The sequence below is a fragment of the Mesoplodon densirostris genome, chromosome 9 (assembly GCF_025265405.1).
Source record: "Mesoplodon densirostris isolate mMesDen1 chromosome 9, mMesDen1 primary haplotype, whole genome shotgun sequence".
Classification (NCBI taxonomy): domain Eukaryota; kingdom Metazoa; phylum Chordata; class Mammalia; order Artiodactyla; family Ziphiidae; genus Mesoplodon; species Mesoplodon densirostris.
Window position 1 is genome coordinate 74317187 of NC_082669.1, and position 22758 is coordinate 74339944.

Below are 22758 nucleotides of genomic sequence, written 5' to 3' on the forward strand. Positions count from 1 at the left end.
CAGAACGTATTATGGAGATATAAGAGTGAAAACTAAAATTAAGCCTACCTCTTTTAGATGTCAAATGTTTCTTTTTTTCAAGTACGTATAAAAATAATTAATATGTTTATTGAGTAATTGAAGGGCTGCGGTTAAACGAAACAAAAGGGCCTTTGGTACCCACAAAAATAGCATGAACCGCACTTCTGGTAAAATGTACAACTTGAAAGGAACAAGAGATGGCAGTGGAAATGGTGGAATTAGGAGACAAGGTTCCCAGCACCCCCACTGCATTGGATGCATCAATGCTTTTTCAAATTTTCTTGCCCTGAGTCACAAACAATGCCATCTTGCAGTAAAACTGAGACTCTTCCTGACTAATTACCATTTTGTTTTTATTTCCCCAGTTAAATGGCTTTAGATCATGATGGGATAGAGTCTGATAGGTGGATATAAAATAATACTGTCACAATGTGTAGTCCTAATCATCTATTAAAGACAGGGTATCGCTTAGGGCTTCTCTGATTTACAGAATAATTATTAAAAAATTCAAAATTAGAAACATAATTTAATTTGTAACAGAGGAATCCCCTCTCCCATTTAAGCTTGGATTATTTACTGGAATGCACAAAACTTGCAGATACTCTGCAAGGATACTTATCTTAAAATTCAGAGCCTGAATCTAGCAAGCATTCTGCCGTACTGTAGCTTAAATGTGACTTTTAGAAGTTTCTGTGGGATCGAATTCACACCTTCCTTTCCTAAAAAGAATGTGGAAACCTGAAATTCAAGCTATCCTTTTCGGTCTATCATTTAATGAGAAAATCTAGACCTAGGCTTTCCCGAAGGCAATCATGTTCACACAAAACTCTATTGTAATGCCCTTGAAAAGGTGCAAAAGAACCCAGGTTGGGTGATAGGCGTAGTTAAATTTGTTCTTTCAGAGACACCTCTAACTTTGGTCATAAACCACAATACAAAATAAATCTGCTTCAGCAGAACAACCTGAGGATAACAATACAGCTTGTGCCAGTAAAAGACCTGCTTTAATTATTTTATTCCATTTAAGCCCCTGAATGACTTGTCTCTTAAATTACTATCAGCCAAGAACTAATGTAGCCTATTTACAAAAATTTAGTAAACAATGCCTATCAATGTCTACAACTCCTTTTATTTTTATGTATGTAAGAGAAAATAAGTAAAAACTCCTCACATTCGGAAACCAAAACTATTCTCCTTTGAAAGCAGAGAACATCCGGCTTTTGTAGCGGGTTTGTCTTTTTTAAGGCAGCAGAATTACTTAATTTGTTTTTACCACAACCTATACATGTCAAATATCCTCAGTGAAAATACTAAACATGTAATTTAAGTGTCATATATATGCTTGTAAAGCAAGAACGTATGCTTGGTAAAACTTGGAGGTGGGGTTTGACATGGATTACACTTTTGTAAAGTTATGATTTTGTATGGAATACATATTTACTGATCTTCAAAACAGACTTACTCTTTAATTAATAACATATTTCAGAAAGAATCACGCTCACCATTTTCTAGTAAAAAACATCTTTATTACTTTGAAGTGAGGCATATGTTTATATGGGTTTATGATATTGGACGTGGGGCCATAATGAAACTTTATTCTGGACATGCTATGACGTTGAATGTAAGCAATGACTTTAAATTTGGTTCGCTCCTTTACAGGGTGTGAGATTGAATTGGAATAAAATACTGATAGAAATCCAGTCCATAAAAATCCCACTAAAGGGGCTTCCCTGGTGGCGCAGTGGTTGACAGTCCGCCTGCCAATGCAGGGGACATGGGTTCGTGCCCCGGTCCGGGAAGATCCCACATGCCGCGGAGCGGCTAGGCCCGTGAGCCATGGCCGCTGAGCCTGCGCGTCCAGAGCCTGTGCTCCGCAATGGGAGAGGCCACAGCAGTGAGAGGCCCGCGTACCGCAAAAAACAAAAAAAAAAACAAAAAAAAACATTAAAGGCTTGGGGATAATGATGAATTTCTACTGTTGCCACATGTTTCAGTAATCCATGTGTTCCAGAGTACTGATAGATCAGATATTTTGCTTTCAATGTGAGCCAAAGAAAAAAAAGCTGGTATAGATTTTACTAACATTTGTGTAATTATTTCACTTTTTTCCTCTTTCAAAATGGCATGAGAAGTCTCATAAGATCCTTTAAGTTGCTAACATTATATGATTTTGTTAAATGGATTAGATTACTCCTGTAGAATAAAATAATCATATGGGGCATATAGAGGAAGCAAAATCAAACTAAGCTTTGTACTTTTTCTAGTTGAGGAATAATTATAAAAATAGAATTATGGGCCACCTGCCATCAGAGTAGTAGCTATTTTACACACGAGTAAAACAAGTTATGAATGGAAAGGCACTGCCTACATCATTCTCTTGTTTAAAAACACTTCTTCCCAACCTATTCCCTGAAACTCAGATCCCAGACTAGAAATCTGTTCATCATCCTTAACACCTCCGTCTCATGAACTCTCTCATATGAAATCTATTAGCACTGCTCTTGACTTCATTTCCTAAATATTTCTAGACTCCACCATTTTTCCTTGCTACCATTCTGTTCTCTTGCAAGCTGACATCTCAGCTCTTTGTATCTCTTCAGTGCAAGTGAAAAGTGCCATTTTTCAGGTAAACCCACTTTCATTTGTTCGATCCCCATTTTGTTTTCAATCTTCAATTGTACTGTGAATCTCAAGCTAAAGTCCATGTTAAATCCCAAGAGCCTGGATGCTGTCACCCATATCTAACTCCCCAGCCTTATCTTGCACTGTGCTCCTCTCTTGTCTTTGTTCTACCTTACAATCCATAGTTCTGGGCATGTTCTTTTCCACCCCAGGGCCTTTGTATATATCATTCTCACTGCCTAGAGAAGTATTTCCTCCCTTTTTATCTAGTTGATATCTGAAGAAGGAGACTGAGACATTTGTGTGTGGGGGTCTTAGGTCAAACAGCTCAGCCTTCCCTGACTTACTTAAAAATATAGTCTCTTGTAATTTTCCTTCCTAACACATATTATAATAGCAGTTTCACACTTGGATAATTATTTGGTTAATACCTCTCTCTGTCAATGGACTGTAATCGTATGAGTGTAGGGTTGTGTTAATTATTATTAGCACAGTAACATTTTATTCTTTCTGTGTTTTGCAGAGTTTGCCACCTCACTGAATATTTCTTGAATGAATGACTGTATGAATAAATGTGTGAGGAAATTTAAAGTTCAGCTTAAGAGACTGGAAACAATGAGAAACAGGTAATATTGGTGCTCGGGTACCTTGGGAAGTAAGTGGAGTTTGAAGTTGAGTCACATTCCTCTGATGGCAGATCCTACTCAAAATAATTTTAAACCTAGACTTATAATAATAAAAAAGAATCTGTAAATATTAATTACATATTCATTAATATTAATTCATATTAATTGAATATTTACTATGTCTTAGGAACTGCACTATGTACTTTCTATAGTGCTTTAAAAGATTTGAACCATGATTTTATTTTATTTTATTTTATTATTATTTTTTTTTTGCTGTACGCGGGCCTCTCACTGCTGTGGCCTCTCCCGTTGCGGAGCACAGGCTCCGGACACACAGGCTCCGCGGCCATGGCTCGCGGGCCCAGCCGCTCCGCGGCATGTGGGATCTTCCGGGATCGGGGCACGAACCCGTGTCCCCTGCATCGGCAGGCGGACTCTCAACCACTGCGCCACCAGGGAAGCCCCTGAACCATGATTTTAAAAAGGATCTACTGTATAAGGAGATATCAAACGTTCCCAATTTCTTTGACATTTTTGTCTCCAGCAGGCGAAGATATCTGCTGAAAAGAGATCAATTTGAATAAGTATGTTAGGATAATATTTTGAGATGTAAACAGATGGAAGCTTCTTTTCTTGATATTTTCAACTATTCCATATGGCAAAAGGATTAGATTTTTTTTGAACAGTCAGCATCAGGTTTTTCTATCCCTAAGGTTAAAATTACTGCCGTGTCTGGGATGAAAGAGAAAGGAGAATGAAAGGGAAGTCTAAAGATAAAAAGCTAGTATGTCTTAGACAGTGGTTTAAGATGGTGGTTTAGGGAGATCCTGAATTCACCTCCTACCATGGACTAACAAATCTACAACCACATATGGAGTAGTTTCCTCTGAAAAGACCTGAAAACTTGATGAACAAAGTGTCCACAACAAAGGATAAAAGGGGAGCATTGAGATGGTAGTAGAGGCAGAGACACAGTCTTGCCAAAAAATCCCACCCCAGGTGAGCAATCCACAGTTGGGAGGGAGCTCAAAAATACAGAACTTTCTCCTAAGAGTGATGAATTTATGCCCCACATCAGGCACCCCAGCCCTGAGATCCCATGCAGCAGAGATAAGCCCTTTAACCCCTGGCTTGGAAAAATAGCAACGATACATGCAGGAAAACCATAGTACTGTAGGAGATGAAGAACCCAATCTTAAAGGGCTCATTTGCAGACTCACTTTGTAGCAAAAAATAAAGACAAAAACAAAAAACAAACAAAAAACCAGATTGAAAAGCACCTAGACCATAAGTGAAGGAGACACACTTACTAATTTTAATGTATCTTTCAGAGAGGCAGGAACCTATTGGTATTCTCCCTAGAAACGGAGACACTGGTAGACACCATTTGTGAGACCTCATTCTACCTTGCTAATACTGGCACTGGCAGGCACTATTTTGGAATTCTCCCTCTCACCTGCAAGCACCAGTAGGCGCACCCTACTGGGAGCCCCATCTACCTCCAAAGAGCCACAGCTATGCACCACAGCAACCAGGCCAGGCAACAGCCCTGCCCACCCCCATGCCTCAGCAGGAAGGCACATGTAGCCCACACAGGGGCCATCTTGTTCTGGTGGCCAGGGAGATTGTGCTTCTGGACCCAATGGGACATACCATATATCTTACACAAAGCCACTCTTTCAAAACTGGGAGAGGTAGCTGATTTTCCTAATACGTAGAAACAAACACAGAGAGTCTGACAAAATGAGGAGACAGAGGAATATGTTCCAAATAAAACAAGACAAAAACCTTGGAAAAAGACCTTAATTAAATGGAGATAATCAATCTACCTGATAAAGAGTTCAAGGTAACTCATAAAGATACTCCCCAAACTTGGGAGAAGAATGAATGAACACACTGAGAACTCCAACAGAGATAAAAAATATAAGAAAGTACCAAATGGAAGTTACAGAGCTGAATAATACAACAAGTGAACTGAAAAATACACTAAGGGGTTCAACAGCAGACTGAATGGGGCTTCCCTGGTGGTGCTGTGGTTAAGAATCCTCCTGCCAATGCAGGGGACACGGGTTCGAGCCCTGGTCTGGGAGGATCCCACATGCCACAGAGCAACTAGGCCTGTGCGCCACAACTACTGAGCCTGCGCTCTAGAGCCTGCAAGCCACAACTACTGGGCCCACATGTCGCAACTACTGAAGCCCGTGCTCCACAACAAGAGAAGTCACTGAAATGAGAAGCCCACGCACCACAACCAAGAGTAGCCCCCGCTCGCCGCAACTGGAGAAAGTCCATGCAGCAATGAAGACCCAACACAGCCCAAAATAAATAAATAAATTAATTAATTAATTTAAAAAAAAAAACAGCAGACTGAATGAAGCAGAAGGATGATGGATCAGTGAATTAGGAGACAAAGCAATGTGACTCACCCAAACAGAGCAGTGAAAAAAAAAGAAATTAAAAACGTGAAGATACCTTAAAGGACCTTTAGGATAACATCAAGTGGTAAAGCATTAGTATTTTAGGGGTTCTAGAAGGAGAAGAGAGAGAAAGAGTCAGAAAAGATATTTGAAGAAATAATGGCTAAATACTTTCCTAATTTGAGGAAGGAGACAGACATCCACGTTCAGGAAGCCCAGAGAGTTCCAAATAAGATGGACCCAAAGAGATTTGCACCAAGACGTGTTATAATTAAAACGGTAAAAGTTAAAGAGAGAATCTTAAAAGTAGCAAGAGAAAAACCCTTGTTAATGTACAAGGAAACACTCATAAGACTATCAACAGATTTTTCAGCAGAAACTTTGCAGTCCAGAAGGGAGGGGCATGACATATTCAAAGTCCTGAATGGAAAAACTCCAAGAATTCTCTACCCAGCAAAGTTATCATTCAGAATTGAAGGAGAGATCAAAAGTTTTCCAGATAAGCATAAGCTAAAGGAGTTCATCATCACTAAACTGGCCTTACAAGAAATGTTGGAGGGACTTCTTTAAGCTGAAAAGAAATGACACTAATTAATAACAAGAAAACGTCCTGGGGAATTCCCTGGTGGTCCAGTGGTTAGGACTCCACGCTTCTGCTGCCAGTGGCCCAGGTTCATTACATGGTAGGAGAACCAAGACCCCACAAGCTGTGTAGCATGGCCAAAAAAAAAAAAGAAAAATAGAAAAAAAAAGAAAACATATCAAAGTAAAAAAATCATACTGGAAAAAGTAACGGTAATGCATCAATCACTTGTAAAGCAAGTAGGAAGGTTAAAAAGACAAAAGTAATAAATGATCTTATTTGTAAAGCAGAAATAGAGACACAGATGCAGAGAATAAATGTTTGGATACCAAGGGGGAAGGGGGGGTTGGGATGAATTGGGAGATTGGGATCGACATATATACACTACTATGTATAAAATAGATAACTAATGAGAACCTACTGTATAGCATAGGAAACTCTACTCGGTGCTCTGTGGTGACCTAAGTGGAAAGGAAATCCAAAAAAAAGGGATATATGTATACGTTTTTCACTTTGCTGTTCAGCAGAAACTGATACAGCAGTGTAAAGTAACTATACTCCAATAAAAAAGATAAATAAAAAAGACAAAAGTAGTAAAATTAGCTAAAACTAAAATAATTAGTTAAAGGATGTGTGTGCACGCACACACACACACACACAGTAGAATACTACTCAGACATAAAAAAATGGTAAAATCTTACCATTTTTGACAACATGAATGGACCTTGAGGGTATTATGCTAAATGAAATAAGTTGGACAGAGAAAGACATATACCTTGTGATTTCACTCATATGTAGAATATTAACAAATCCAAAATGACCAAACCAAACCAAACCAAACTCTTAGCTACAGAGAACAATTCATGTTTACCAGATGAGAAGGAAGTGTGGGGTTGGCAAAAAGAGTGAAGGGGGTCAAGCATATGAGGATTCATGGTAGCTTTAGACCTTTAATGGTGATCACTTTATAAGGTGTACAGATGTTGAATTATAATGTACACCTGAAACTTATACAATGTTACATACTATTTTACCTCAATTTTTAAAAGAAGCTAGTGTGCCTTAGAGCTCTCAAGAGAGAGATGACAGAAACCCTGTGGCAACTAGATCACAAGAGGACTTATGCCACTGTTGTCTGTTGGGACCAAGAATACATCATGATCTCAAAGTTTCCCTTTTTCTGCGTGATATGGAAGCAGAAGAAATACCTGTGATGGCCATCTAGTCATGTAATGTTATTGAATAAGTAGACTATCCTCTGTAATGTTTAATGGTTGAGGTTTTGCTAGAATATCTTATTCACTTGACCCCTTAGCTTTTGCAAAAGAGATCGTATTTGCATTTAAGTTCCCTTTTGGAAATGAATAAATTATTCTTAGCATTTTATGTTTTTTTAAAATAGCAATTATATTTTCTAGGGGAGGAAGGGAGGAAAAGAGATTCAGAGTATGGAATATGTTCATTGGTATTAGCCAGAGGGATCTTACAGAGGTGATAGCTTGGAAGTCTAGAGTGACTAACACCGCTTTGTAGTATCATAGAAGTAAAGTGCCTTATATAGATGTAAGCAGTAGCTGAAATTACATTACTCATAAGGCAAAACACTTTTTTTTTTTTTTTTGCGGTACGCAGGCCTCTCACTGTTGTGGCCTCTCCCGTTGCGGAGCACAGGCTCCGGACGCTCAGGCTCGGCAGCCATGGCTCACGGGCCCAGCGCATGTGGGATCTTCCCGGACCGGGGCACGAACCCGTTTCCCCTGCATCGGCAGGCGGACCCTCAACCACTGCGCCACCAGGGAAGCCCGGCAAAACACATTTTAAACAGAATTCCATAGGCTGAGAAGGCAAGATTTCTTAAAAGGACTAGATTTGCTGCAACTTTTTTTTTTTTTTTTTTTTTTTTTGCGGTACGTGGGCTTCTCACTGTTATGGCCTCTCCCGTTGCGGAGCACAGGCTCCGGACGCGCAGCCTCAGCGGCCATGGCTCACGGGCCCAGCCGCTCCGCGGCATGTGGGATACTCCCGGATTGGGGCAGGAACCCGCGTCCTCTGCATCGGCAGGCGGACTCTCAACCACTGCGCCACCAGGGAAGCCCTACAACCTCTTTTTATAAGGGAAAAATAGGAATCCATATTGCCTGTTTAAGAGCAAGCACTTTCTGCAGTCTTTTGAATTTTATGGTTAGTCTCTCAGGTTTCAGAGAAAATATTAAAAGTATATTTTTATGTATAACTGAATAATCTTTGCTGAACAGCAGAAGTTAACACAACATTGTAAATCAACTATACTACAATTAAAAAATAAAATAAATTTTAAAAATACTTTTAAAAAATAGAAGTAAAAGATAATTCATTTAGAAGTGCTTCCTCCTTTTTAGATAACAGGTATACCAGGCAAGGCATCTTTTGGGGATGGGGGTTTGTTTGGAAGCCTTAATGCTCATAAATCACATTATTGCTGTTATATATTTTTGTGGGGTTTTTTTTTCCCAGAGAGCTCAATTTATAAGTTCAGAGACACTTTTCAAAATATGTTTCACTAAAAGAAGAACAGATGTACTGCGGAAATACAATTTATTATTTTTTATTTTATTTTATATTATTTTATTTCTACCATCTCCACTTCTTGCCATGGAATAAAAATTTGAGTGCAATGTAGAAAATTCGTAGGTTTTTCCTTAATAAGTAAAGTCATAGTTTTCTCTTTTACATTATTATTTTAGTACTGTTTTGCTGAATTCCAGTGAGAAGGCTCTTTTAATATTTAACGTATTCTGACCTAGGATCAAAGGTCTAAATTCTTCTTGGAGTCAATGGGTGCTATTTGTGGTTTCCTAAGATATTTATTAACACCGAATTTGTTCGATAGAGCACAAAATGCTATGTGCAGCATAATAAACTATATTTTATTTATCCACAATTTGAACTATTAATATTTTTCCTCCTAGCTATAAAATGAATGCTGCCTGTTCAGCAGGAAGGCCAGCAGGCAGAGAGGCAGCATGGCACCATTCAAGATGCACCAGGCTGGGGCTTCCCTGGTGGCGCAGTGGTTGAGAGTCCACCTGCCGATGCAGGGGACGCGGGTTTGTGCCCCGGTCCGGGAAGATCCCACATGCCACGGAGCGGCTGGGCCCGTGAGCCATGGCCGCTGAGCCTGCGCGTCCGGAGCCTGTGCTCCGCAACGGGAGAGGCCACAACAGTGAGAGACCCGCGTACCGCATAAAAAATAAAATAAAATAAAGAAGCACCAGCCTGGGAGACAGAGGACAAAGGACAAGGTACTCCCTGACTCTATTTTTTAATGACCTTGTCTTTGCTGAGTGCACCTGACTTTTGCGTCCCATTAGTTCTGAGCCAAAGAAAAATAATTATTTCTTTCATATCCATGAATGTGTAAAATTTGTTCCACCCTCTCCCAAATAGGAGAATATATCCCACTTTAATATGCTCCAAGTTAATAAGAACGAGAGATTGTTGCATATGAGTAATCAGCATGAGGTTCAACTCATAACCATTAATTGATTTTATAATAACTCCTGTGAAAGTCAGTGTGGTACCATTGAGGAAAGAATTAGATTTAATATCAGCCAAACCTCAGTTGATATTCTAGATCTAATACTAGTTGTGTGAACTCGATCAAGTTCCTTAAATTTTGGGGTCTTATCTGTAATGTGAGGTTAGCAATATCTACCTTCCAAGTGTTGTTATGATGATTAAATAAAATAATTGATATATGTAATGCACATCTTACATAGTGAGTGTTCCATAAATTATGATTTTTGTACTGGAAAAACTCTTGAAGTTTCATCTTCACTGATAGTTGTATTGCCTTTCTTCTGATAAACCTCAGATGCCTGCTACTTATTTTGTCCCCTTTGGACATTTGCTAAAGATTTGATGGTTATTCAGCTCTCTGGTGAGAAAATCTTTATACAAAGATTGCCATACTTTGTACCATGCTACCCTGCCTTTCTGGCCAACATTTGATTGGTCTATAACCAGCTGACTGATCAAAGAGCTAGTAGCCTATGGCTTAGTGTAGGGATATGACAAGAGTACAAAAAAAGCCACTTGTATCTTTCTTTGAGGGAATTTTTAATGTGATGCTCACAAAAATGTTTCTTCTTCTTTCCTATTTTCCAGTATACCCTCATAATAAATCCCCATTATTTGCATTTTGCCTGACTATGTCTCTGTTCATCCAGTGCAACTGAAAAGATAACATATAACGCAGTTCTTCCTTTCATTTCATTAATAATATGGTACCCATGTGATATTGTTAACAGTGAACATTTTTTCCTGTTAAAGAATGGTATTAAAGACCATTGTCTACTTTATTTTCAAGGAATAGAACGGCATCACTGGGAATTCCCCCAGAAGCACAAGAACTAGATATGAAGGATAAAACTGTCCACTGGTCCAGGTTCCTGATAAAATTACTATGTAAGTATCTAATTCTTATCTCATTTAGTATCAGAGTACATGGTAACTGGGGGAAAAAATGATGGATTAGTTTAGCTGTGAAGTGTAATGGTTGCACAATTATATGCAATGCCACTAAGTGGAAATTTTAACCATAATCGCTTTCAAGGGAGATAAAATTTTCAAATAGCCTCTTTGGAAGATTACTTAATTCATGTTTATAAATTATGTTAAAGATGAAAAGCATTATTTAAATGTTAGAGTATCATCTAATGTGCCTCAAAGAATTTAATTTATGTGCAAAATGACAATTACCAGTTTCTAATTAAATAGTAAGAGAGAATAATAGTCTAATGCTTTGATGATAGGCTCAGTCCTTGATTCCTAGAATCCAGATCTAAGTTTATTGGTCTTAGGCAACCTCTACTTTTTCTGATTAGACTAAATGAAATTTTCTTCTCTTGGGATTTGAAAAACTTAAGATCAGAGTGTTTGAATTTACTCTGACATTCTAAATATCATTGTTAATTGATTTTAACAGAGCTAATCAATTGTCTCCTTTAAATCTTAAATTAAAGAAGTTAATCCTGTCTCCTTAACTCTTAAGACATAAGGTGATGTAGACAAGTAGACATGAATGATTATTTTATTCTCATAGTAATATTACTATAATCATTCATTTGCTTTCATATGTATATGCATATGTTTAATATATATGAATATGAAAAATGATTAAAATAGGATGTAAAAATTTGTATATATTATAATATTCTCTTTTTTAATGGCAGACCGATAAAAAAACTCTACATGAATTTCATGTTTTCATTTAACGATGGTATTAATACTTTATACCGTAAATCTACCAGCTAACAATTATCTGCATTATAGCCTTATTTAAGAATCAACTTAGAATGAAATAGAGCTGTATTTAAACTGAAGGCTTGACATTTTCTTATCCTCTGCTCATGGTTATTTATTCTCAGCTTCAGTAGTAAGCCAGAGTATGCGATTAATTAATTCATTCATCTATTCCATAAACTATTATTGAAATCCTCCTATGTGTCCTGGATATTCTGCTAAATTTAGAGAATGCAAAGAAAGTTGGATCTCATCTTCTGCTCAAAAATTTTCCTCTCCAGGGAAAGGGATGCATACATAGGTAAAGTATGCCAATGCATCAGGTTTTGAAGATAGTATATGCACTATACATTATGGGAGAATAGATGAAATGCCTAACCAAGTCTGGGAAAGAACAGAGAAGACTTCCTGAAGTGTGTTTCCTGAATGGAGTATTAAAGGATAAGTAGCTGTTAGCCAGGGGATGTGAGACAGGGATGTAGTGAGCACATTCCAGTGAGATGGAGCAGTTTTAGCAAAGGAAAGATATAATGTTAATTTTGGGTATGCTGTAATGGTGTGTGTTTAAAAAGGGACCACTAGAGTGAGGGCAGGAAAAGGCAGGAGCCAGGTCAAGATGGATCTTGCAGGCTAAGCTAAAAAACGTGGATATAATCAAATAAATCATGGGTTGCAGAGGGTTTTTTTGTTTTTTTTTTGTTTTTTTCTCCTCAAGGAACCACTCATCACATACTTTTTCTCTGTAAGAACATTCAGTATCCTGCAATGACAAACATACCTGTGGTCTCATGGCTATGAAGAGAGGAGGATCTATACATTCTGGCTCCCCAGAAAGTATATATCCTAATTAGACCTCTGGACTGAAAGTTACTTTTCATATTTCCTAAAGAAAGATGCATCCTGATGGGTTAGGTAGTTCTATTAGGCAATATCTCAAGGATATCAATCTAATTATCTTACCACTGACTATTCCATGTACCATTATACACTACATGCATATTTACATGCATGCACTAACAGATTCAACAAGCTAATTGATAGCCAAGTTCAGTGGTAGGATAGAAACTGTAAATTATCTATGTAAAAGAGTGATGTTTTTATGTTGAATAATTAGGCATTATATATTATAGGAGAAGGCCTTCTTCTGAACCTGGAAGCAAATTTTCATTATCTTACTTCTTGACTCACCCCCAAGGAGTCAGAAAACTGTAGTTAACTTTTAGAATAAATTTAACTGTAAAATTCCTTAGGGTCAGAGGAAACTCCAATAATAATTAGCAACCTAATTACCTAGGAGGCCTATACATTAAGTTCAGGATATGGAATTACCAGAAGAACCTGAAAAGAAATGGAAGGTTATTCCAAGTTATGTCTCATACTCTGAGTTTTTTCACTCTTAATTGGAGCCATTGCCTTCTGTACCACATGAAGCTCCAATTAATCTTCAGGTAGTGTTTAAGTAACATGCATCTTAGTCCTACTTACAGGATGATAATATATCATAAATGGCTAAATCTGTCTGAAAATAAAGCAAGAAGCTTCATTTCATGACCTTTTAATTTCTGTTAAGTTAAAATAATCTTTAGGGAATAAATTCACTTGCAATATCTACAAAATGGAGAGTATATGTCCCAGTTAATTTTGATGGCATGGTAATTCATTGAGACGTAAAATTGTGGATGTTTGGGAGGGTATACTATTTTTTCCAGTGTTCTGGAAGAACCCCATTACCATCCAATTCCAAAAAAGTGTTTCTTCTTCTTAGTCCCAGGAGCGCTTTCAAGCCCTAAGACCACTGGCTGTTGTCAGGATGACCACACATCTCAGTTTTCCTGGGATAATATGATGCTGTCAGTGCTCTACCCATACCCCCTCAGGTCTCTTTTTTCCCATCTTTGCACATGGAAGCTCCCAGTGTGGCTTCTATGCCAACAGCTAGCACTTGTGTCTCTTTGTGGAAATTCTGCCCTCAGACTCCTATGATCTCCTTTGCCTGAGTACCCAGAAAGATGGAATTGCCTGGGAATTTATATTCATCCAGAGCTGTGCTCCACCAGTGTCTGATGGATGTGGAGGTTTAAATATACTAACTTTCTTGTCCCCTGGCCCTCCCAGGTGTGATCCACATTCTTTCACTCTCCAAAGACCTCTTGGGTAGGTTTGCCAAATTTAGCAAATAAAAAACAGGACAGCCAGCAAGGAATTGTTTTTTGGTATAAGTATGTCCCACGCAATGTTTGGAACATACTGATACCATAAAAATTAATTATTGTTTAATTTAAAATCCATTGTAACTGGATGTCTTGTACTTTATCTGGTAAGTGCACTCCCATGGGACTTCACTGATGCAGCATTCTCGCTAGGCCTCTTTCCCATCACAGTTCTACTTCCCCACTCCTCTACCAGGTTTTCCTGGGAATACATCCTAAGAAATCACTTTAATATAAACCAGAGTCTGCTTCTGGGGAGCCTAATCTGAGACAGCCAGCTGTATCTGTTGCCTTCTCATGATTATTAATACCTCTTACCCCCAAAATGCTCTGGTTTGGATGACGAATTATGTGGTCACTCGAACTATTATAAGACAAAATTGATTGAGGACATTATGCTGTGTTCTCAAGAAATATATGGAACATGATGAACTAGTGACTAAGGGGTGGGAATTGGAAACATTATTATAGGGAAGAGTGGGCTTGGTCTAAGGTCTATGGTTTCCAGAACAAGTGGGGATAATAAGTCAGGCCCTTGCAATATTCCGGAGAAGTTGGAGGATATTGCCTATTTACTGTGACTGAGAGGCTTGATGCTAGACGTCAGGGTTTTTGTCCTTATCAAATATATGCCCTGTGCCCAAATATATCATAGAAATAGTGGAACAATCAGACTACAGAAGCTGTGCAGTTATGGACGGTGTTCCATATCGGCAAACAGAGAGTACTGAGGTGAAGGACGTTCAGTGCCTTCACATGGCCCTGAGCTGCATATGGATTAGCCCTATAATAATCTAAATTAAATTTCCCATTAATCACAAAAGATGCAAATAAGTCATATTTAATTTGCTTCAAATAAAATAAACTTTTTTTGTACATCCTTGTTTGTATCAGGTTGCCCAAAAGGTTTGTTCAGGTTTTTCCATAAGATGTTGAAGCTAGTAATTTTTACCTTTTTAAGTTAAGTTTTAGTTGTAACTTCTTCCAAGCATTTAAAGTGGCAACCCAAGAAGTTTTGTATTTATTTGAAATTTGTGATATGAATCTAATTTCTAGATTTATAATCTAGATAACATACAGGATCATTTTGATATTAACTTCCAGTGATCTCAAATAGTAGCCATGAAAGTAAGACAAATATTTCAGGAGGAGAAATGTACAGACTTAGCATGTGACTACCCTTGTAGGATTTAAAATTAAATGTGACAATTAAATTTCAGTCACTATGCTATCATGCATTCATAAATTGAAAAATCACATATAAAGCTGAAGTCAAATATTAGATTCACCTTTACTTAATGGAAATATAAATTAAGTGAGATGAACAGGATGGTATTAAACATATAACACCAAAGAGTATATTTTCCAATGCTTTAAAAAATGAGCTGTGTTCATCAGTTTCCTTGGCTGAATTAGTAAACATAACCCCAACTTTTAAATTCACTTAATTTTCTATTGTCAGTACTTTCTCAATGAAGAAATAAAATTTAGAAATTAGAAGACATGATGAATAGCCTTTATTCTAAGGTCAGACATATGATACTCAAAGCTAATGGAAAACATCATTCTAAGCCATAGCAAATGAGCCCTACCTACATAACAAACTGCTTATATCCGCCTGGAAACCATCTTGGATGTCAAGGGATATGCTCTTCATTTACAGTGTTTGATTGTTCATATAAATATTTAATGAAAATATTATTAGACTATTCAGCTGAGTGAAATAAACTGATGGCACAAGTAGCTAAAGAAGCTTACTTAATATTCACTAAGTGAAGTGGCATAATAATTTATTTTGCATATTATTTAAGTCGAGAGGTTTTATACTTTTAAACTTCTTAGCACTATTTAAAAGTCATCATTACTGCCATAATTATGAGTTTTTAATGTATTTTTATGGTTAATGAAAATGTAACACACATTTTACAAGGAGAAAGAAGACCATCATCCACATAATGCTTAATGAAAATGAGGTACCTCTGATTCTGAAGTTTGACTTGCCATTAATATAGCTTCACTGAATCTCACCAAAAATGTTAACTTTATACTACATAAAATTACACAGTGGGTTTCTCAAGAGTAGAACTTAAATGATTAAATGGATAAGGTAGAAAGCTTTTTAACTATCATGTGGGCTTTGAGTTTTCAGGAAAATTGCGAGTCACCTGTTTTGAATCATACTTTTAAACACTGTTTTAATGAGGTGATATAAAGAAAAAATTGGAAAGACAGGTTTTAAGGAATTGTTACAAGTTCATATATCTATGTGTAAAATTTTTCAAATTGTCTTTCTAAAGGCTGCATATGTTAGTTGTTTCGGAAAAATATTATTTAAGTTCATACAGATGTACGCAGGATAATAAAATACCAGAAAGAGAAAGTATATGTTCTAAAACTATGTTCTTTGGACGTCAGGAACACAGAAGTGGTATCAACTTTTTTTTTAAGTTAGTAGAAAAAACAGATGACACTAGAGAATAAAGCATACGTGTCCATGCACGTGTTCACATGCTTGTAATGTTAGCTCTTCAGTTTACCCCCAAATTATAAAAGGAATAAATCAATCATATTACTACTTAAAGGTGAGGCATAACAAGAATTTGCTCAAGATTGCTTCCATTCTCCGTATTTGTAAGGAAACAAAGACAGTGAACCCAGATACAGAAAAATGCTTAGAAACACTTCTGATTAAACAATAAAAAGTAACCTTTATGTTCCTCAAACTTCAGCAGTTTATGATATAAACAAGCCTTTCAACCTGACAAATGTGGGCAGAAATACAGAAGCACATTTAGAAGACCCTTCTAACCACGAGTGATCAGCATACTGTGTGTATCAGAATATCTTCCAGAAGGAACAGTGAAGAGTCAGTGAATCTGACAAATCCATTAAATAGAAGTGGATTCAGAGAACTCCTCTATGAACTTCTCTCCCACAAAGAATTTACTGAAAAATGAGTCTATTGTTGTCTCACTGTAGAAAGAATTGAATCCAAAATACCAGGGAAAATCAATAACTGAAATCCAGGTGAAGAACTCATAATTTGTTCCTCAGAATGTTGAAGCTAAAACAGGATACTGAAACTCTTCCCTTAAGCTTCAGAACAACAATCTTGTAATGCAAGATGGGATCTATGTGGCTAAGTAACCAGATTTATTCCTTAAAAGAGAAAGCTGAGACTAGCATATAATTAAAATCATATAATTAATATTTGAACATTAATTTTGACATGAAAGAGATTTTTAGCAAGGGTTCTTGTGATTAGATGTCATTCCGGGGAACTCACTGATAATATCCTAAATATACAATGTCATGTCATTCTCTATTTCCACGGAGGAAATAAATTTAACCTACAGCAGCACATATATTAAGGACTGTTTTGATAGAAAAGGTCTTTGAATTTAAGAATGAATTTATTTGGAAGAGAATCTGTGGTTTCTGCTACTGTGTAGTTGTTGAATAATAAGGCTCACCCATCTAGTATGACTTTCATGCATTTCCAGCTGAAGCCAACAGGAGGAATCAGATACACTTTCAAGGATCTTTGCTATCATATAATTCTTCAAGACTGATGCAATATATTTTAAGAAGCATAATTCAAAGATCAGAAGACAGAGACATATGTAGCATTGTTGTGAATACAAATCACTTCTGTAATATTTACAGTTACGGATAGATGGTAGATATTGAGCAATTTGCTTTCTTAACATTTGTCATTTTCCATGAAGAAGAATGCAACAGTTCCAATATATTAAGTTTTCTGATGATGGTACTTTATTATATAAAACAAAGTCTAATACTGGAGTAAATTTTGATACATTTTATGTGGAATCAGCGTATTTTTATAACAACAAGAAATCATACTTCTTTTGTAGAAAATTGTATATCATACATTATTGGTACCCAAAAATATTTAATTTGATTTGCTTAAGTAGTTTCCAGATCCTCAAGATCTTATTTAAAAAATTTAATGAAAATTGAACCCTGTAAAAAGTCACTGTGTGGTTAAGATTAAATTAAATCATATTCTTTCCCAGGCTTGTATTCTCATCCTAAATGTTACCATCACATAGGTGTGATTTTAATCACCATGTCTTTCTGAGCCCAATTTATTAAAATACAACAAAATGATTTTAAAGTCTACATTTTTATGCATAATTTACATTTTACATGTTTTTCAAATATTTATGCTATTTACCTTAAATTATACTTTTTGAATTTACTTTTAAATTATACTGTTTTTTTTATCTTAAATTATACAAAGGAAAGGCATTTCCTTTCTATTTCCTTTGAGTATAAACATTATGTAAAGAATAATGAGAAGACACAACATCAGAATACCAGTGTTTAGAATAAAACATGAATTTAAGAAGTATTCATAATTTTCCTTATGGAATAAATTCAAACTTGTCTTTTACTTTTTTAAAAAAAATTATTTATTATTATTTTTGGCCGCGTTGGGTCTTCGTTGCTGCGCACAGGCTTTCTCTAGTTTCAGTGAGCGGGGGCTACTCTTCGTTGTGGTGCGTGAGCTTCTCAGTGCAGTGGTTTCTCTTGTTGTGGAGTACGGGCTCTAGGTGCACGGGCTTCAGTAGTTGTAGCACGCGGGCTCAGTAGTTGTGGCTCACGGGCTCTAGAGCGCAGGTTCAGTAGTTGTGGCACATGGGCTTAGCTGCTGCACGGCATGTGGGATCTTCTGGACCAGGGATCGAACCTGCTGGCGGATTGGCAGGCGGATTCTTAACCACTGCGCCACCAGGGAAGTCCAGTCTTTTACTTTATTAATAAAACTTTGAAGCATCCCTGTGTGTCAAAAACAGAACATTTAGAACCATCAGGTGATGAGGTGTTGATTGTACAAAATCACGTCAGGCACACTGAGTGAAGAAATTCACACAGCCTGTTTGTATTCATTAAGAACTGAAAGCAGAGTTATCACATAGTGCTTATTTTTACCATGTTGTCTACCAGAAATTTCACCATTATGTCACTGTATAAAGAACTGAACTCTTTTATAGCAGCATTTTCTGTGGTCTGGTGTTTCCGTATGTAATTTGAAATAGTTTCCAGTAGATGGCAATATAGGTACCATATCCAAGTGGTCAGTCACATCATAGCAGATATGACTGCTATGATAATGGATATTATGGAAGATCATGGAAAGTAGCTTTAGTGTAGGGCATATTAAATAATTCTATTTATTTTTAAGTTAAAAACTTAACTCTTAACAAAATGAGGTCAATATATAATGAAGAGAGTTTGACAAGCAAGGATTTTAACAATGACAAAATGCTCTGGAATCTAGTCCTATACCAGACACTACAATAAACATGAATTTTTCTCATTAGGATATATATATCACAGTTGAAGCCTTTACTCCATTATCTAATTTCATAGATTTCCAACTTGCCTATTAGCTCTATATCCTGACTTCATACCTTTGAGGCAGCCTGACCCTTTGAAACTTGCTGCATGTCTCAACAGCAAAGAACAGTAAGCAGGCCACTCCAGTCACACTTGCAGTAGCTTTTCTGGGTCAGCCTTGCTTCACAACCATCTCACTGCCCTTCTATTTCAGACATCTGGGGTCCGGGTATATCTGCATTTTTCCTGCCCTCTCCTTGCCTTTGGATTTGTCCATTGATTTTGCTTTTCTAGGCTAGTAGTATTAACTAATATTCTCTAATAAGGATGCTGACTGAGCACCATCTCTGTTTTCTCCTTTCCCAGATTCTTAGGTGGGATACCCAGTTCCAGTTCATTCTCTTGACTTGTCATTGGTCCCCTGACAGAGTCTACTCCAAATCACCAGGTGAAGACAAAGTTCTCAGTTGTTAGCTGCCTAAAACATAATACAGATTACAAATGGTGACATTTTTGATTTCTGGCAGAATTCTTAGAAAGACGCTCCGGCTACTCAGAAGGTGGATTGAGCACTAAAAATACTAGAGCATATCAAATGTAAATGACTCTGGTATTTCAGAAGGATGGAGAAGTCTGCCAATGTGTTGCTGTTACCACTTAAACATTTCTGATTTTAAATTCAGGAAAGTACCTCCAGACTAGAAAGCTGAGAAAAGAGATAGTTTTGTTTTTCAAGCACTCCGTTTTCCAACTTTAATTAAAATAGATGTCTTATGTGAAGATTCTTTTATTTATGTAGAATACACTGCTAAAATGTAGGTTTTTACTGTCTGAAAAGCCTTTACTGACCAGGAAAATGAGGCCAGGCTAACTCAACTTCATTTAAGTCCTTTGACATTTCAAACGTTTCCATTTCAAGCACTCTTCACAGTGTTTCATGCTAAGCTCTCTGGATAGGTCTGCACAATGCCAAATTAATTGCCAGGGAAGGAGTGGGAATGACAATTGACCAATCCTTGATTTTTATTCTTGAATCTGTCAAGACTACTCATTGGGAAGTGGATTAATGTTCACAGAAGCCTTTCAATGTAAGTCTCAGGCTACAGGGCTAACATTATGAATCCTCTTAGAAGGTTTGCAACATTCTGCTCTGAAAACTCCTGAAGTTATATTTTCAAGGTTGTAGGTGTGTGAAGATTTACTTAATTTGTGAAACTTATTTTACAGCTTTTTTCTCTCATCATTTAATAGATTGATGTCTTTTTACCTCTGTGAAGCATCCCTCTACCTATATCCTAAGACTATAAGGAAAGGCACCCCCTTTTCCTTTTCAGGCATTCTTTCTTTTACTCAAAGTCTCATTAGTTTCACTGTCTGACAGTACCACAGGTATCCGGGGAAGCATTTCTTTTTGTTCTTTTTTGGCTCCTATCATGCTAGGATGCCACCAATTATAATGCAAAAACTTTGAGAAGTAGGTTTCCATATTATATTTCCCTTTAAACATGTAGTGAAGTATTTCACATAAAATGAGTACCAGTAATTTTTTCAAAGATTGATTGATTGACCTACCTTTCAATATGAAGTGATGTAGCAGCCTCATGAAATGTTAGCATTCATTCCCCATATTGCTTTTCTGACAGAACATGCATTATACAGGGTATTTCCTTCAATTTAGTTGAAAACAGGTGTTATAGATCATACTCAGAAGATCATAAGTGTGCATAAATTCATACATCTTTGGTAATAATTCTTTGCTGGCTAAAGTTGAATTAAATGACTTCCATTTCTTTGGGGAAAGGGAAAAAATACAGCAAAGGCATTGCATGCAACCTGGTGAATGCTCAATAAATAGTAAACATCAGCTAGAATAAACATATTTTGAATAAATATTTTCAATAATTGTGGTGTTAAGTATGAAAATTTGACTTTGGGATTTTTCAAAATATTCTTTAACAAATTATATTTAAAAAGAAGACTTTCATTCATAAGCATTCTAAATACATGAGAAAAAAGTAAGCAGATGATGGCAAATATTGCCAACAATGATGCTAATCATAATGGCAAACCCAACAGGAAGGAATTTATATACCGCTTGTAGAAAGACAAACAATGACTTTAGGAATTCTCTGGAGATCATGTCTTTTTTTTTTTTTTTTTTTTTCCAAAGGGAATACATGTTTTCATATAAAGAAAACATTGATTAGTCTGTTATCCTTGTAAAAATCTGAATTCCTAATTTTAAGGAATCAATGTTAGTTTTTTTCTGATTTTCACCTCAGAATTGGATATTATTAAAAGCAAAACATTTTCAGTTTAAGTAGAAATATAAAACTTTCTCTAATATTTAATAAACTGACATTAAATATTATTTTAGACATTCAAATAAAGTATTTGCGGTTTTTTTAAAATATAAATTTATTTATTTATTTATTTATGGCTGCATTGGGTCTTCATTGTGGTGTGTGGGCTTTTCATTGTGGTGGCTTCTCTTGTTGCAGAGCATGGGCTCTAGGCGCACGGGCTTCAGTAGTTGTGGCATGCAGGCTCAGTAGCTGTGGCTTGCGGGCTCTGGAGCGCAGGCTCAGTAGCTGTGGCGCACGGGCTTAGTTGCTCTGCAGCATGTGGGATCTTCCAGGACCAGGGCTCGGACCCGTGTCCCCTGCATTGGCAGGCAGATTCTTAACTACTGTGCCACCAGGGAAGCCCTGAAAAGGTTTCTTGTAAGTAGCTAACGCTAAGTCCTAATGCTGTTTTTATGTAGAATCTATTTATACTCACTGTATCCCCCAAATTATTTATTTGGTTTACAAGAATTTAGTGGATGCATTTTTTCTTTTCTTCTTTTTTTTCCTTCCCTTCCCTTTTTCTTTCCTCTTCTCTTTCCTCTTCTCTTCTTTCTTTTTTTCTTTGTCTGCTCACATTCTCTTCACCAGCAGGACGAATGTTCACTGCTAAAGGCCCGAAGTTACCCCCTTTATCAGAGGATTTCCCTCAGCTAAATAGGAGCAAACCTGTCTGGGAAGTTACACATTCCCACCCCAAAAGCACCCACCAGCACTGCCCAGGACAGCCATTAGTCAACAACGATTGAAATAAGGGTACATAAAACTGGCCCGCTTGCCTCACGGTGGAGAAGACTCTGCTTTAGTTCGTGTTCCAGAGCTTCCTGTGGGGTCAGGCGAAAGGCAGTGCTCTGGGCAAAACCACACCTTTCCTGACTTGCTCTCCTTCTGCATCCTGTTTCCCTCGTGCCTCTTCTCCTGAGAGCCCTCCCTCTATACATCACTTTCACCAAGTTTCTAGCTCAGGCTCTTCTTCTTAGGGAGTCTAGCCTACAAAAAAATTCCAAAACGTTTACAATTAGCAAATTAGAAAGTTATGGATGGCTAAATATAGTCAAAATGAAAGACAGACATGAAAGATGACAGCTTGAAAAAAAATGAAACTAAAACAAGACTCAGAACTTCTCTTTCAGCCTTGATGGGTTAACTGGCACTTGACTATGTTCCCATACTGGGCATTTGACAACAGACAGCAAAGGATGATGAATCCTCAAGAGAAGTGAGACATACAGTTTAAGCCTCACGTTTGTGTTGCCTTTCTCCCTGGGGGAACTCTGACAGGACAGT